The 7,985-nt window shown below is 34.1% G+C and overlaps 1 pseudogene; it reads right to left on the bottom strand.

Moving 5' to 3' along the window:
- Positions 1-5,622: 5,622 nt before the first annotated feature.
- On the bottom strand, positions 5,623-6,398 carry LOC149151215 (protein-tyrosine-phosphatase IBR5 pseudogene; annotated as a pseudogene).
- Between the last annotated feature and the right edge of the window lie 1,587 nt (positions 6,399-7,985).

Raw genomic sequence — 7,985 nt, 5'->3', positions numbered from 1 at the left:
GGTGATGAAATCCAACATCGTAGAATTCAATACAGAAAGGGCAGTTGGAACAGTTACCCCGACAACCTACTTAATGAAACAGACTGGCACAAGTTTCTTCACAAAACTATCTCAAGTGAAAAGAACCCCCCAGAGAGTCCAAGTGAGTCTAGTCGACGTCTGTTCTAGGTATAGTGAGACCCGTCCTTCACCGTCACCTTAGGAAATAATCTTAGGTTTATGGACACTAAGGTTACCAACAGTAACAAATACAACTGGGAGAATAGTCTACGATCCGATCTATGTGCAAGGGCAGAGTAACAAAGCTCAATCCCCTTGAAGGCTCCTCGACATGATCAATCCGAGGTTTACCAACAAGTGACCCCAGGCTCCTCGACAATGGTTAATCCGAGGTTTACCATTTATAATTCGCGCAAATCTTCTATCTTTCCCAATGAGACAGACTTGATTGTCTCAAAGGTTTGGACATGATCTCGTGATTGACTCCTTTAAGAGAAGCTTCCCATATTATATCAATTACAATTGGATTAATTTCCTACCGCAAGATATAGCTACTTGTTTGTTTTAACTATCTTGGAGAGTTAATTACTCCCTATTCCAAGATACTAGCCTAAGCTATATTGGTGATAAGAGCCCTAGAAATAAAAAGATTGCTAGATCAATTTTAATTAAGCGTTACTTTTATGGGTTGTTTCTTAAGTTAATAGGTATGGAAATTAAAATTTGATGGTGTGAAGACTCAACTCCAAAAACACTAAAAAATGCACCTAAAATGATAAACAATTCATTTTTCCTTCAATGAATTTCTAGCTAAAAGAAAGAGTTTGAGAATGCAATTCTTTGAAAAACAAATCTTTCTTTCAACATGTAAATGAAAAGAAAATATTTTTGTCTTTTTCAATAGGAACTCAAAACGAGACTACTAATTATGCTCACAATAAATCCCTTTCTTTTTCAACACTCAACAACTAAAAAAAATGATTCTTTCAAAAGAGATTCTACAATTTCTAGAAAAAACTCAAAACTACAAAAACTAATCTTGAGATCTAAAAACTTCTAAAAACCTAATCGAAATAAAAGCTTTAAATATTTTTGAGGACATTTTACTTATTTATTCAGTAAACTAAGGATTAATTCGTTTAGAATAACAAATCAATAAAAAAACATCCAACTATGTTTTCTTTTATAAAAATGAAATTCAAAACTTATAACCAAGTTCGTTCAAGATTTGCAAAGAGAAAAATAAATCTATTTCTCACTAAAGGCAGATTTCACAAACCAGTCAAACTCATCAAGAAGACAAAAGAAAAACACCAGGGTAATCTAACGTTTCTTAAGCTAATCTTTGAGTCACTACAGAGACCAAGTGAAAACCAATCCAGGCATGCAAAACTTCTAGAAAATCATCCAAAACAAAAATACCAATGGAACTTACTCACAAGATATTTTTGACAGAACACATGCAGATCTAGGTAGACACCAAAAGCTGTAAATGAAACTTAAAATTAACTGGAAGAAATTTTTTTAGGTTTTTCAAAAAATTTCACAGGATCCGCAAGCTTCCAGAAGAACCAGATGCGGTACTGCTCTGTGTACGAAAGGAAAAGTGCGGAGATGCCCACACTATCTGTAAAAGTAAAGTGTGGTCTTCTGAAAACTTCGAAAAAAAAAAAATAATCCAGATCCTAAAAAATACCCAATCCCACACACATCAAGCAAAAACTAGAAACAAGAACAAGTTTCTCAAGTCAAAGAAAAAGGAAAACCAAAAACCAAATTTAGTTCCCTAGCGGAGTCGCCAATTTGTTGGCCAGATAAATTGATCTTGGGGACAAGGCCGATATCCCTAGTATCAAAAGATATCTAGCAACAAGCATAACAAGCAAATCTACCTTTCTCTAAACATATTGTGATTCATTAATAAAAACTATAGAGGTGCTTAGACCCTACCTTAATTCCAATGCTAGTTTGTAGCAACCATCCTTCAACTGTCCGAAAGAGTTTCCTTTTGAGGACTTAAAATAAAAAACAAGCACACACCAAATAACACCTGCATAGATAATATCATAAATCATGTTCATTATGGTGATCAAGGAATCCATAAAATAAACCATAAAACACAGCTTATTGAGGAAAATAAACTTATTTGTATTGACTTTGAAATAGAAGAACCTTACAACCTTTGGTGCCTTGATGTCATACAAGCTCTTCCCATGGTACGAAATAGGAATCTCCTTTATTTTGACAAGCCTTACACTCTTCCAAATGAGATCAAAGAGTTATGTAATCTCTCCTCACAAAAGCTCAATTAGGAGTACTAAGTTCCAGCAACATTTCACCTCAAAAATATTCAGCTTTCAACCTCTCCAGTAACCAGCCCAGTGCTTCATTTTATAGTGCAAAGGAAGGAGGTTATAGGTCCACCTATGAAGGGATAGAGTCCTCCTTCAAAGGGATAAGCTCCTCACATCATGGGGTTAGCGCCTTAAGGTATGGGATGCATGAACATTAAAGGAGCGAGCTTGCCACCTCAAGATTCCTTCTAGAAGCTTCTAGAAATGACTCAAAGTGAGTTTTTAAGAATATACGTGTGCATTTTTTACTTTTACAGGTGTCCACACCCTTAAAACAGAGACAAAGCGGTTAGGTGTGCAGGGCACATGACCTTTAGGTGTAGGACCGCAGGTAATGCTAAGAGAAAGTACGGAACTAGAGTTTTATAGACTTTTGAGGGCTTTCTCTTATTTTCAAGGATTGATATGAAGAACTGAGGCTTTAAGACTTGCAAAGGAGGAAGTATGAGTGGTAATGGACTCACACAGATTGCAGAATGTCAAGGTGACAATTTTTGTGCAACAAAATGGAGAAATAACATGGCGTTAAAAATAAATTTTATATATTTTAAAGTAGTTTTCCTAGCACCAAATTATTTCTAGTGCTCATCATGTGGTAGATATGATGAGTAGATATATCTTCTGTTAAAATTTCCATAATATCACAAGATCACAAGATCAAGTATCTATAAGACAAAGGTGTTATAGCTTGAGATGGCCTACATTGCAAAATAGAACAAATAATTATGAGAAACATGAATTCATTTAAAAAGATAAATGGTAAGTTCATTGCAAAAGGTGGATACCCCTATAAACAAGGTTTGATCAATAGTCCTTGAAATGTTTAACTAAAAGGCTTCTTTGGGGTTCAACACTTGTGCATTTTCATGCAACAATTTTCCTCTAAGGTGCATCATTTGTGATGCTATCCTTGCAACATTTTCCCACTAATTGTCCTAGACAACTATGTGCCAACCTTTCTCTTCTAATGTTGATCCCATCTTAATGTTGCTATAGGTGGTACAATGTAGGAGTAAGTGTTGTTTGTTTCTACCTAATCAGAGATGCAATCTTGGCAAGTCTTGACTTTACATTCTTCCTTGAGCTCCTTCCATCTTTGTGTAGTTGCAAAGTTAAGCCACGAGATGCTTTCACCTCCAAGGCACGTTAAGCTTAAGGTAGTCTTGCACTTTCATCTATCCTGCTCGGTTAACATGCTCAATGTAGTTTTGTTTCTTTTTCTGTGCTCCCTTCCTGCATATCCGAGTCCTATAACAATTATGTATGTGTTGATTCAATGTTATCATCTCCTTGGGAAGTGATCTTCTTTTATGCCCCCAACATTTGTTTTCACTACATATCGCATGTTTTCATCATTCTTTGAAGCATTTCCTTGTTGATTTGGTGTTGTAATCTTCTCTTGTCCTTATCTATCCAACATCCTATATAATGTTGTCATTATTTTCTCTAGCTCAAATGGGCATAGTCTTATTTCTACCAACATAATTTTTTATTATGTGGAGTTTTTAATTGAAGAGATGAGATCACAATTTGTTTCCACATTCTTTTGACTTGATTCCATTTTCCTTTTGGTATGCTTGGGCCCCACTTCTCACACCATTAGAAGGGCATAAACAAAGCATAGTGTATAGAACTAGGGGACAAAGTGCTTAGTTAAAATGAATCTAATGGAATCTCGATGCATTCATATCTGCAAAGTATAAAAAAAAATTCAAGTCATCATTGTAATTATTGTTGTTATGTTATTCAATATAAAGCTACCAAAAAGCGAATGTACAGTCATCATCTTTCTATAATTTTTTTCATAAAGACATGAATAGAGAAAGGATAAATTCTTTTTGGATGGGTTGGGGTGTATCTCCACACATGGTTGAACACAATGATTTTTTTCATGTTCTACAGTCAGAAAGGATTTGGGGATAATGATTGTTTTTATTCATCATATTGAAAGGATTTTAATGTTCTATTTAAGAGTGCAAGGGTTCTAGACCATGTGGTACATCACTGGGTCCATGGGTCAAATTTGGGGATGAAACTATTGAAAATTGGGTCACATTCTTTCACATTATCTTCACATTTAGTAATGAAGGATCACAATCTTTATTGGTATAGTATTTATGCATTTTGCTGTCTATTTTTAAGACTTTTTTGGAGGTTTTAGCAATTTATTTTCCAATCTAATTTGCATTTTCCTAATAAAACGTATCCAGTAAGCTCAAAGTTAGAAATTTAGGTTTGTTATAAAAAAATCTATATATTTTCTTGTAGATTCAACAACTCATGTAATTTTCTAAAAAACAAGACAAGAACCTACTCTACTTTCAATAGCAGAAACCAATAGATTGATGGAAACAATAATCGGCAAGTGGAAGATAATCAATAACACATTACACAATATTTTTATAGGGAAAGTAACTGCTCTAAATCCTGACTATCTATATTGCATTAATCAGAAATCCAATATGAAAATACAATGCTTGTTCTCACTAGAACAATCCTTGCATAAGTATAATCAACTCTCTACCTCACAAGCCTGCTTTGGCCAACACTTATCCAATTCTCTTGCCTGTCAAGCCCCTATTTCCTTGTGCAATTCCTGAGAGGATCAACCCTTATTTAATTGGGAAATCCTTCTTCCAAAAGTGTTAAATCCAAACTTAGGTCCATAATTGATTGCATGAATGATTTGTACAACTCGAAAAATCATACAATTGATAGTACAATGTCCCTGCACTCTAGTCTCAACTGGGTCTTTCTTTGAACTGGCATGCATGAGTTTCTCTTGAGTGAATCTCTAGTTAGTTGGAGTAGCACTAAGGATGCACTAGTGCACCAACTCATTACTAGACCTCTACTAGTTCCTCCAATAGTTAGAACTAGTTTATTTGACCATAACTCAGTCAAACTGAGTTATCTAATTACAACTCAAATAAACTCATCATAGACCCCTAAAATTTAGGGATCACACATACATGACTACAAAAAGACTTCCAACTTGAAATTCCTAAGTTAATTAAGTCAATTAAACTTAATTAACTATTTACAAGTTGCTATAAGAACATAATTCAATTTTAATTCACAATTTAATTCAAGGACAAATTAAACTAGAATTTCTTTTTGTCGTTTCTCAACAAAATCACCAACTTTTACTAGAACCCTTTTCACATGAAAAACTTTGTATGAAAAAAACTACCCAAATTGTGTGCATAACAGAGAGCCATTTTTTTATGAATATCGAACAACATTTTAATGTACATAAAATGAAATATCAGGTGCTTTCCATGCTATTATCCATTGTTGTTCCTATCATGATACATAAAGAATTACTATCTTGTCTAGTAGATGAAAAGGTAAAGCCTCCAGAGCTAGGCATATTTGTTGCCCCAAGGTTGAAATGTGGATTTGATGAAATCTAATAGAAGGTTGGAGGTGAAACAACAACCTGGGTGTTATTTAGAAATCCAAACCCGAATGCTAGACCGGTTGAGGTTGTGAAAACTAGATTTGATGAGGTGTTCATTCCAAAATATTCCATTTCATAATCTTGTAATTGTTTAAGTATGACTGGAGTCAAATTAATTATTGGTCTCCTCTCATTTACCCACTGATATCTTTCTGCAAATCTCCACCCCTTGTAGCGCATCAAATAGGCAATTAAAATATTAAGAGACCTACTCTGGCTTCACATGCAATGTACAAATACTTGAACTTGATCATTTCGACATTTCTTAATAAAGTCAACAACCTCATTGAAAGGTAATATTTATTATTCTTTAAGGTAGTGGTAAGTGAAGAAATTCTTATATAGATTTTGGCACTTGGGCATCGTATTGTGTATCCCTGTGATTCCCTGGATCTTGAGACCTTAGCTCTGGATGTATTGTCGTGGTTACCAACATAGAGAAAGTCCACTAAAATCTCTGTTGAAAGCACACTAGGTGCACAAGAAAATTTCTTGTTGGCTCCCTACAATTGATGCCTACAAATGGTGCACACTTCTCCCTCTTCGAATTTGTGATAATGCTCACAGATTATCACGTTCATGATTTTGCATAGCTGCCTAAGGTAGTAATCGATATCCAACTCTCCAAATGTCAAACCTAAACCTCCAGTTGCACATCGGTATCTCTTCTATCCAGATCTAGTTCCTAGTTTCTACCTTTAAGTTCCAGATACTAATAAGGGTAAAGCAATAATAGTTTGTTTCTTAGTATCAAAGATGTTGCAGCTAAGGTTCCTAGAGTCGAGGTAGTTATCAATAAGAAATTGATCTAACGAATTATCGAAACTACCTTCAATCAAACCACTGAAAATCCTCCCATCATCTAATATATAATCTAATGAAGCAGGGTGATGATAGGAGGGCATCATGGAAGTTCTTCTCAAAGGGAATGCCTTATGGCATAAAAAGTATTTATAACAAAAAAATATTTAAATGTGGGTCATAGATGGAATATTTGAATGTCCATGTTACATAAAATATTTCATTGTAATATATATATATATATATATATATATATATATATATATATATATATATAGATATATATATATATATATATATATATGAATGTCCATGTTACATAAAATATTTCATTGTTATATATATATATATATATATGAATATCCATGTTACATAAAATATTTCATTGTTATATATATATATATATATATATATATATATATATATATATATATATATATATATATGTATATATATATATATATATATGTATATATATATATATATATATATATATATATATATATATATATATATATATATATATATATATACATATGGCACTTTATACACCTCAGTGTATAAAATACCATAGAAAAGTTCATATTTTTTTGATAAGTATTTTCTACTTCCTATTACAAAGGAGATGTGTAATTCATTGAATTCTTGATATGGAGCTCACAAATAGAGTTTAAAAAATTCATTAATTAAAAAAAAAATCAATATGAGCTATAAACAAAATATTTAAGATCTCAGAGAGAGAGAGAGAGAGAGAGAGAGGGTGTAACGTCCCGCGGCTCTACCCAGAGGTGCGACCGCGTTTGGTGAAGCTGGTGAACGGTGAAACAGGTTTAGCAGAGGTGAAGCTTAGTGCTTGGACCAAGCTAAACGATAAGGCATGGCAGGTTTGGAAGAATGCGAAGGGAAGCTCTTGCTTACCTTATACAGGTTGAAGTCGATAAAAGAAGAGAATCCTAGGATTCGAGAAGAACTTGAAGTCTTCGAAAAGAATGTTGAAGATGAACTTCTTCAACTTGGTTGGACAATGGAGCAAGGTGAAGTTGCAGATTGTGCAAATAAGGAAGAGGAAGTGATGATAGTTGAATATGTTGCAGGTGTGACCATGATGGAGGATGAACTTGAAATCACTCAAGTTGGACCAGGATCATGCAGTTTGCAGACATGGATGGATGAGGATACTCATTTGGAGGAACCTCATGATGATGATGAAGAGCAAGGATTGTTGATGGTTGCTGGACTTGTTGGGGTTTTTTGTGGCCTTATGATGAAAGGTGCAAAGGCCCGTGACAAGGGAGGAACATGATGATCGTTGTGGAGGAGTGGGTCATGTTTTAGCCACTTTGGCTAAGTGCCTGGCATGACTCATG

Source organism: Pinus tabuliformis, chromosome 9, assembly GCF_031772625.1.
Source record: "Pinus tabuliformis cultivar Carrire ecotype Pingquan chromosome 9, CPIR1, whole genome shotgun sequence".
NCBI lineage: Eukaryota > Viridiplantae > Streptophyta > Pinopsida > Pinales > Pinaceae > Pinus > Pinus tabuliformis.
Note: the sequence above shows the minus strand (reverse complement) of the source record. Positions and strands in the feature narration are given on the sequence as shown.